Source organism: Plecotus auritus (assembly GCF_963455305.1).
Source record: "Plecotus auritus genome assembly, chromosome: 2".
Lineage (NCBI taxonomy): Eukaryota > Metazoa > Chordata > Mammalia > Chiroptera > Vespertilionidae > Plecotus > Plecotus auritus.
In genome coordinates this window covers 89,805,098-89,815,767 of record NC_137771.1, presented here as the reverse complement: position 1 = coordinate 89,815,767, position 10,670 = coordinate 89,805,098, and the positions used below count along the sequence as shown (strand labels likewise).

The following is a 10,670-nucleotide window of genomic DNA, read 5'->3' as shown; positions in this document are numbered from 1 at the left end:
ATAAAACATCAAGGAAATTGTTCAGATTGTATGTCAGACCATTTAAAACGAGTTTATAGCGGTTTCAGTAGCCCCCATATCCTCAAATCTGGTTTAAAAATAAATGTTTATATTGGTTAATTATCCCATATTATTTTTTTTAATAGTAGCAATCTCCAGAAAAGTAAGAGATTGGAAATAAATAAATAGTTATGACAACCCAGGGAGCTGAGAGGGAGAGAGAAGCTGATTGGTCACTCATTCATCCTTTATTCATTCCATAACACTTACTGATTGGCTATTAAAACCAGCATTCTATAGCTAGGACACAGAGACCAGGAGTAAGCAGACAAGACAGGTCCCTGCCTACCTGCAGCTTCTATTCAGTGAGAGAAAACAGAAATAAGCAAATAAATAAAATAAATATAAAAATGTTAATTTAAACTGAGATGAGTACTTTAAAAGAAATAAACAAGGGGATGAGAAAATAAATAACCAGAAGAGGGGTGGGTACTATTCCCTGCAGGATAGATAGAAAAGGACTCACTGGGGAGGAAAAATGATGCTGCAATCTGCAATATGTGCAGCTAATCACACCACTAAGAACTGAGAGAACACCCAGACAAAGGAGGCATCAAATGTGAAGGCTTTTATGTAATAAAGAGCTTAATGTGTTTGAAGAACAAAAAGGCAGTGGTGGAAAGTGAGAAATCATTCTAAGGTGACCTATGCCCTCTAATTTAACCTTAATGTATTATTACTAATGTTAATAAAATGGGTTGCCTTTGTTAAATATCTACATCTTCCAATCACTACACAGGCTATTTTAAATACATTATCTCTCAGCTTTCATAAAAACCATACAATCCACAATACAGGCATTATTATTCCAGTTTGATAAGGGACAAAACAGCTTCAGAGAATTTAAGCAAATTATTCAAGGTTATAGAGCAATTGCAAAATGAATTCATACTTAGGTCTATCTACGAAGATGACAGTCTTCCATTTCTTTTAGCTTATTTGAGAAATATTTGTTGAACACTATGCTATAAGCTATGCATACAGAAATGAATCAAGCAAAATTCAGTAGGTAATGTTTCAAAACATGCTCCCCCCCAATATATTTCTTCCCAACATGCTTATTTGCAATATCACCTTTCTACCCTGGCATCAAGAGGTAGAGTCTGTTCCTGTGACTTGTTTTGACTAACAGAATAGGGTGTAAGTCATTGTGTAACTTTGAAGGCTTGGCTTTAAGATATCTGCAGTTTCCACCTTCTGGGTTTGCAAAAATGCCACTTGGAATCCAGGCTCCATGCTGTGAGGAAGCCTAAGCATCAGTGGAGAGAGACCCAGGTGGAAAAGTGAGGATCTCAACTGACAGCAAACCCAAGGCCCCAGATATATAATCCCAATTAAAGACCCCAGCTAACTGAGCCACCTTAGCTGAAGCATCCAACATGGAGGAGCATGAATTTTCCACGATGTACCCTGCCTGAATTCCCAATCCACAGAATTGTGAGCAAATAAGATGGCTGTTTCAAGCCACCAAGCCTCCAGTGATTGATCATGCAGAAAACCGAAACACATAAGGAACCTGACCTGGTGAAGGAGACAAGCATATGAATATCTTAAAAACAATGTGAGTGTCAGGAGAAAACAGAGAAGCATCTAAGTCTGTGTAGAGCAAGTATGAGCAAACTTCTTGGCAAAGAGCTAGATGGTAGACATTCTAGGCTTTGTGGAACATATTGTCATTGCCTTAACTATTCCATTCTGCCAATGTGGGGAAAGAGAGCCAACGACAATATACAACCAAGTGAGTGTGTCTGAGTTCCAATTAAACTCTTTTTTACTAAAGCAGATAGAGGACAGAATTTATCCTTAGAGCTGTACTTGCAATCCCTAGTCTTAACTTTGAGAATGGGGAAAAGTTTACTAAGAGTAACACCTCAGAGTTGCATCTTAAAGGATCTATCAGAAACTGAATCTCTGAGATCCTTGTAAACTCTTAATCTTTTAAATCTATGTATAAAATAATAATGATATTGAGAAATTGCATACACTAGGTCATCCCAACCAAAGCAGGCCAACAGAGACCTGAGTCATCAGAGAAAACCTAGAGAAGCAACAGGGACAAATGGAGGAGCTAGGAGCCTAAGCGCTTAATTGAGCTGCTTCTCCAGTCCAGGAAAACCTCAAACAGGGGTCAGGAGCTTAACACATTACTGAACAGAAGCTCCATCTCTCTCATCTGCACCCCATAGTCAGTAGCTTGCATGTGCTCTTGCTATTATTTCACTGAATGAAATTTAATGTGTGTGTACTTGTCATACTCCCCCTAGAAACTATCACAAACCAAGATTTCTTAAGAACAGGGAAATTGTCCTTTTCCTACTTGAAAACTGCATTAATTATATATGTTTTCATTTTTAGAAGAGACATGCATATTTCTTGTCCTCTAGGCTCTTGGGCTCGCCTTCCTGCCTGATATTCCTTAAGCACGGGCCTACATCTCTTGATCCTAGGAACAACTCACTATTTAGCCTGGAGACCACACTTCAGCTGCTAGAGGAAAGCTTTGGTTAAAGTATTTAGACTTTTAAATTTAAGTGAAAACCAGTAGGACTTATAAAAAATGTGACTGGATAAACAAAACTTGAGCTGATACCAGGTCCTCTCAATAGTGGTTCCAGGATGGAAGAGTAAGAGAAAACTCCTTAGGAAACAAGACTACCTTATTTATTTATAAGGTAGATAAATGCCCAGTTGAAAAACCATTCAGGGCATGAATCTTGAGGTGGGCAGTACTTTGGAACAGAAGATTTGACTAGCTACTTCATATTCTCCTTTCCTCCACACATCCCTCACTCTTGTTCCTTCCCCAACCGCTGATGATTCCCACCATTGTAAAATCCTGTAATCCTTACTTCTGAAAAACTCCATTGCTCAGTCTTTTACATATATTTTCATATTTGTTATATGCCTGCTTTCATAGACAGATGTACCTGTATACACACCTCTAGGTAAAGAGAGCAATAACTAGGACCTGCTTAGATACCCAAGTGAAATAATGTTTACAGCATGTGTCAACCCCAGCCGTGTTTTTCAATTCCATCTCCAGATACTGCCCGCACAAAACTATTACCATTTCTCTGCTGTAGTCTTCTCCTCAAGATTTGGCTCAATGCCCTAGCTGGTTTGGCTCAGTGGATAGAGCGTCGGCCTGTGGACTGAAGGGTCCCAGGTTCGATTCCGGTCAAGGGCATGTGCCTTGGTTGCGGGCACATCCCAGGTGGGGAGTGTGCAGGAGGCAGCTGATCGATGTTTCTCTCTTATCGATGTTTCTAACTCTCTATCCCTTTCCCTTCCTCTCTGTGAGAAATCAATAAAATATATTTTTAAAAAAAAGATTTGGCTCAAACTTTTTCTGAGAACTTTTCACTATTCTTAAACAATTTGTTGATCATTTTCTCCATGTGTATATGTGGCAATTTGTGCAATTAAAAAGTAAGGTTATCACATCACATTATTGTTTTTAAACATTCATATACTTCATTAGACTATGAACTTTCCCAAGTCACAAATTGTATAGCCTATAATAAGCATGCAATCAATATTTGTTGAATAAAGGAATACTGAAAGAATAGAATGAGTAAAGAATCATTGAATTAAAAAATTAAATTTAAAATAGAAAGATACAGTTACTCACCAAACTGAAAATCTATGTTTTTCCAGTTCCTCTAAGTAATATATATCCTGTGAATTCAATTTCTCCAGTTCTCCAAGCAGTTGATTTTTCTTTCACAGAGTGTCAGTCAGGCTTTCTCCCTTATCAGTGAAATTAAATAAATGGGAAAAAATGAAATATTTTAGGAGACTGAAAGTTTATTTACCTTCTGCAGAATGACTTATAGAATCATTGACCATACAGAAACATAATTAGCCATAGTTTTTTGCATTGAAATTATTGTTTTACAATCCAGATTCTCTCACTGAATTCTCACATCTATGATGGCAGACTGTGTCACATACATGCTTGTGTTATCTCACATGAAACAACTTCTATAAATGTTGTTAGAACTAAAGAAAAATGGGGCCATCATATTTCTATTAAGTCTAGAATATTGGTTGCAAATAAAGGAATGTCAGCTTGAACTAGTTTTCAGTAAAAAGGAATTTGAAGGAAGGTTTGAACTACCAACCTATGGAGAAGGCAGGAAGGCAGCTGGATTTCAGTAACATAGGAGACAGGGAATTGAAGGCCACCAGGACTCTTTGGCAACCGCTGCTCCCTACTTTAACAGGCCACTTCATTCTAGCTCTGCCACCCAAGTTCCTGAATTCCACAGCCTGTGACTCTCAAAAACATAAATTTAAGCTCAAGACTATACAATGTCTGTGGAGCTAATTTATTGGACGTTAAGAGAATTGTGTGCCCCATGCTGATGGGTCCAGAAAACACATTGTCCCATTTGAGAAACAGCCCTGTAGTTCAACAAGGGATTCTTAGGAGTCTTGCTATGGTAGGAACAGAGAAAGGGAGCAGCTAACCTAACTGAGCTTTTCTTCTGCTTCCACCAAAACAGTTCAACTTTCAACTCTTTATATGTTGAGAGCTCCTATAAAATTTTATTACAAAATGCTACTGCAAAGTCATTTGAAAACCACTAGCCTGCAGAAGAAGAAAATTAGGCATGACTTGTATTTATAAGATCATTGTGTTAAAATTCTTTCTTTTTTTTACATACTTCTCAAATGTTTTTAATTACCATTAATAAGAGGATAGTTGCCTGGAATTCCTTGATATCAGTTCACAAATGGTTTTTCACAATAATGTAGCTGAAAAATTTTGAAACTGCAAAATGTTGCTTTGGATTCACAGGCAGGTTATAGTAGTCAGGAAAACCTTAGAGTGAAACACAGGGGAAGTAATGTGTCATCAAATCTCTAGAGCCCACAACCCGGGCATGTGCCCTTGACTGGAATTGAACCCAGGACACTTCAGTCCACAAGCCGATGCTCTATCCACTGAGTCAAACTGGCTAGGGCTAGTGTAAGTATTTTTTAAATGACTTAAGTCACTTTATTTTTTTATATAAAATTATGTTGTGGCCACAACTGGAGCCAGGGTCCTCTGCACAAAAACTCTGGTGTGGGTCTTTATTTATTTATTTATTTATTTATTTATTTATTTATTTATTTATTTGGTGTGGATCTTTACAAGATGGTCGGTGAGTTCCTAATAGGGATGCTTAGTGAACAGGGTCTCTTTCCAGAGGTCGGGGGTGAGAGAGCTGTAGGTCTTGGAGATGGCTTCAAAGGTGGCCTTGGCGAAGTTGCCCAGGGAGACAGTGCAGCCCTTGGCTGAGGTGCAGCAGTTGTGGATACTGGCCAGCAGCAGCAGCTTTTCAGGCACAGGGGCTGAGTCGATGCCAGTAGCCCTAGGGGTAGGGATGAGGCCACCAGCACAGAACCACAGTGGCCTTGCAAGGGACGGTGTGAGACTTGTCAATTTTGTTTTCCTGGTAGCCTCCCTGCACAGCGACAACAAAGAGCTTGGCCAGGATGATGACCAAGCACAGACAGCAGTAACATCCAAACCGACATGTCCATTGTAGTCCCCAGTGACTTGAAATGGGTCCTCTGGCCAGTATGGGTCTGCTTCTTCATGGGCATAATCTTCAAAACCTCATCCTTGAGTGATGCCCCCAGGAAAAAGTCAATGATCTGATTCCTTGATGATCAGGGAGGAGACAGATCTCCTCCAAGGACTTGACTTTCATGTACTTGATCAAGTGGCCCAGCTTGGTGATGGGGATCCAATTCTTATCCTCAGCCTTGCCTCTGAGAGCTCTGTGGCCTTGGCCCTGGCCCTCACCCTGGCTGCAACCTTGGTCCAGATGCCAGCTGCCCAATCCTTCATGGAAGCCGCTGCGGCCTCCCATCCTAGGGCCCGGGGGCCTCTGGGCCCTCCCACAATACCGGTGCCACTCCCATTTGGTATTTTCTTAGAAAAGAAGCCAGTGTTAGTGTTTTTAATTATTTGATTCTTGAATAAATTAAAGATTGTCAAAATTCTTTTAAAATATGAGAGCTTTGAATTGTCCTAACTAAATATACTTGATTTGCATAGCTTCATGAGTTGTTCAGACACTTTATTCAATACTAGAGGCCTGATGAATGAAATTCGTGCAAGAGTATGCTTTCCTTCCCTCCAGCCACCGGCAGGCACCCGGGACCCAGGCTTCCCTCACAGCCCCGGTTTCTTCCGGAAGGTTGTCCAGTCTAATTAGCATATTATGCTTTTATTATTATCAATCACTGGATAGAAAATTGAAATTGCCACCAAAATTGCACCATATATTTGTTTTACCCAAAGTTACTAATTTGTTAAAGTATAGCTATTTCATGATGGTGTGTATGAAATTGCTTTCTATTTGTTTCATCTGTGTGTATGTGTCTTTATTATTCATCTAAATTCATGGTGGAAGTGGGATGCAGTATATTTGTCTATCTTTCACAGCATCTAAAATGGTAATAAGCATATAATAGATACTCAAGAATAGCTATTAGAGGTATTTCATTAAGTACTTATACCAAAATAACAACAATGAATTCCATCTCCAGTTGCCTAGTCACAAATAAAAACACCTGTGGATTCTAAAAATAGCAAAAATTTTATGAGTCTTTGGATTTTCTTTAAAGAATATCTTAATATGTTAAAAATTCCTTCATACAGATGTTTTAGAAGACATAAAATCATAAAAACTAGTTCATCTCCAAAGAAATGTGCCGGGAGCCATAAAGGCAGAGTTCGGTCTCACTTCCTGGTCAGCCCTACTCCCTGATTGAGCAAGAACAAAGAAAGCCCGCTAGCACCAAAGAAAAGCCCGCGCGCGCCAAAGAAGCCCACGTGCGCCAAGGGCCAGAAGAACCAACCTCCCACATCAGAATAACCAATCAGCTAGGACAGATACCCAGTCCCCAACCAATCATCCCATGGCAACTCCTTATCCTACCCCTCCCCTCCTGAGTGCTTATATACCACAACGCTCGAATAAAAAAACGAGGCTTGATCAGAACCCTGTCTTGCCTCCGTTCTTCGCGTTCCTTGTTTGTTTCATTCTCTTAGGAGGTTCCTGCGTGCCCTCGTTGTTGCCCCGCGGGCCGGGGCAGAAATGAACCTAAAGAGGAACAAAAACACAAAGAAATGAAAGTTTTAAATCCAAAAAGGAGGTGAATATGTTCAGGAAAATTCTCATTTGAGTCCAGCATGTGGGAGCCTCTTCATACAAAGGAAGTAAAACTATCTGCCAATCACAATCTTCTGTCTTGAATCTATACCTGAAAATAACACTTTAACTAGGATATTGTCAACATTTAAAAGATAGGAAATAGATCCATTACAATTCTAAGTCCTCTTTATACCCTAAAGCCAAATAAAATCATCATTTAAAAAAAAAACAAAAAACAGATTATTTCAATAATAATGTTTTAGAAAAATAAATGTCTGTATTTAAAAGAGAAATTGGTGGTACAAATTTGTTCCTGAATGTCACATTTTATATACTCTGTCTATGGCTACTCAGAGTCTGACCCACTGAAGAAATCAACAGGAAATATTCAAATGTAAACTGATAAAATTCAGACTATGATTTTCAAGTTCATGAACTAAAAACTTGCTTTATGAGGCCTGCCAAACCCAAAACCAATTAATTAGCACTCTTTTAAACACAACATAAAATGAGAGGCAAGAAGTGTTTTAAAATTCTTTGGAAACTAAAGAGTACACTGTTGCAGTGAAAAGGGCCAATAAGTGATGGTTGGAAGACATGCAAGTCTATTCAGGATTTTTGCAACTTATATTATTTAAAGTCCATGAATTTAATTTTTTAATCTGAAAATGAAGATAATATTTTTTTTTCTATACAGATCATAGGATTTTTATGAAGACAAACTGAAACAATAGCTTCAAAATATTCCTAGGAGTGGGGAATATAGCACTTAATGTTTTAGAATATTAAGGATATAAGTAGCATCTGGCAAAATACATTGTATGTAAAATGGGTGATCAATGGAACATTTAACATCCTTTTTTGCACATTCATTACAGCATTTCCGTGAAGCTGCTAAGTAGTAAACATTGTAAGAAGACAAAATATATTTAATCTCAAAGCCGTGCATCTCATGACATGATAAGCCCATTTAATCGTGTTGTATGGTAGGAAGCAAAGCCCAGGGTCCCTATCCTGTTCAGAGTTTTTGCCCCTTGACCATAATTCTTCCCATGGGCCAATCAGTTAATGGAGAAGAGTGACAATAATGGGACCAGTGAGAGGGTAAGTCTTTGTCTGGAGAAAGCAGGCTTGCAGTTCACAGGCCAATGACAGTGCAGTGGAAAAGCAATATGGTGCTAACATAATTAAGCTCCACTTAGCAGCGGCATTTTCCCCAAACTCTTACAGGGTCTTTATGCAGGGCTCTGCAGAGCACTGTTCATCTGCCCATCTGGACAGATGAAGAGTAAGGGGATTCTTTCATCAAAAGAGAGAGCCTTAGAAAGAGGAAATAGTGACTAAAGGGCTGAATCCTGAGGATTACTTGTGCTTTTGAACTGCCCTGGGAAGATCAGAAGTCAACAGCATGAAGCTTTAATGCCTGCCCCAATAATGTGCACTATTTTTCTTAAAAAAACACAGGAGGAAGGTTTGGGGTGAGGGTACTCTGCTAAGAAGCTTGTGTTAATAAGATCACAGAATTGCACGTCATAGATAACAACAAACACCAGGTGCATCTGAAGTATCAAAGCAAATAAATATGACATCATGTTCAATTCCATCAGTGCTGTTATTATCATCCAAAAAAAAAAAAAATAACTCCAAATTAAATCCAGCCTAAATCCTGAGACCATCTAACAAGAATACTATTTCTTCTTTATTTAATTCATGTCTGATGTGTTTACCAAAGAATTTTTCAGGACAGGCTTTTCCATTAGCAGTATCCAGAGTTATCATACCCTGTCTGTATAGCTCAGATTTACCTGAAGAGATTTCCTCAAGTAATACCCCGGCATCTGTTACTGCCCTCTAGGAAAACAACCAGCATTTCTGGACACTTAGGACCACAAATTCCAATTGTTTTCTGGTCATCCATTATTTGAAAAACTGATGCTTCATGTGTAAAGTGCATTAACTCTATTTTTTCACAGCCACCCTATGGATTTTCTAGGTTAGAATTTTTAATATCAACTGAAGATCCAAATTAATTCCATATACCATGAAAAGATGAAAAAAGGGAAAACACTTAATTGAAATAGGGAGTTTTAAACTTAGTTTAGTAAGCATTATAACACCCCTAGTTCATAGCACTCAGTTGCTTGTAACTTGAATGTGTTTTTGCCTCTGTCTTCCTACAACAATAAACTTACTGAGATATTCCCAACATGCACAAGCTGATTCCTAAAAAAAATCAGACTTTAAGATACCTTCTCAAAGTGCCTGACTCCCAGGGAAAAGCTTGTTTTTCCAAGCAACTGACTCACATTTAAAATATATATATTATTAAAGATAAAATTAGAAAAGGGAACTCCTTAATTAAACATGTAAACTCAAAAAATAGAGAAAATATTTTTTAGATTTTGTAGTCTCCCTCACTTTACCCACTGTAGCCTTCCTTGTAATAAAAAAATTTAAGGCCAAAAATTGGTATGAAAATTTTACCAAAAAATGTAAAGGCTAGTATTAGATCCATAATATCTTAGAGTGTCAAGGAGATATCCTTTCTTTAGTTTCCCAAAGAGTATACATAAACCTAGTACATAATATGTATAAAGGATGTGAACTTTCCTCCTTCCCATCAAATGGTTCTTTGTTTTCATATGCTAGCCTTTAATGGTTATAAGACCCAAGAAGTAGAAAGCATATACCTGGATGAAAGAATAAAGAAATACACAACTCTTTCAAAGTATTATTTCATGACGGATACACGCATATGAGCTCTAGAAACAGTAAGACTGGCTCAACTCCCATCTATATATTTAATAACAAGGTTATTTTGGCTAATTGAATCCATCTCCCATTCCTTATTTCTGTCTGCTGTAAAATAAGGAAAATGACAATAATAGTAGTATCTATCCCATTACGTTGTGAGAATAAGATGAGTCATTTGATAGAGAAAACTGAGAGTATAACCTGGCACCTAGTAATTTTCTAGCACTCAATAAATATTATCTTCCATTATTACAAATTTCACCAAACTTTTGATTTCTGTTTTCTTCTTTAATACAGACTACAGTATAGAAACAACCACAATTGTAAATGCATCTGGACATTAAAAACTCTGAATTCAATCAGATGGTTGTTCACTATTTAAAGATGAAAACAAAATTTATTTTAAAGATAACAGCATAATACTTGTCTCTATGTTTATTTAGTCAGAATAATGGAGAATTAAGATAATGATTCAGATCATTTGCCTTAGAAAGGGTAAGGTTGGAGGGCAATCTTTTCACTTTAATTTTCCATCCAAGCTAAATTTTCTGAATATTTAGAACTAAAAGTCACATGGTCTATTATCAGTGGTTGGCAAACTGCGGCTCGCGAGCCACATGCGGCTCGCGAGCCGCGGTTTGCCGCTCTGATGACTAATGAGTTTGCCGACCGCTGATAGACTCTCGATTCCAATAATTG

At 38.0% G+C, this 10,670-nt stretch overlaps 1 pseudogene across 1 annotated transcript; it reads right to left on the bottom strand.

Annotated features, from left to right (window-relative positions):
* Window positions 1–5,221: 5,221 nt before the first annotated feature.
* On the bottom strand, window positions 5,222–5,927 carry LOC308241134 (small ribosomal subunit protein uS5-like; annotated as a pseudogene). The gene has a single exon. The product of its transcript is annotated as a small ribosomal subunit protein uS5-like (transcript).
* Window positions 5,928–10,670: the final 4,743 nt, after the last annotated feature.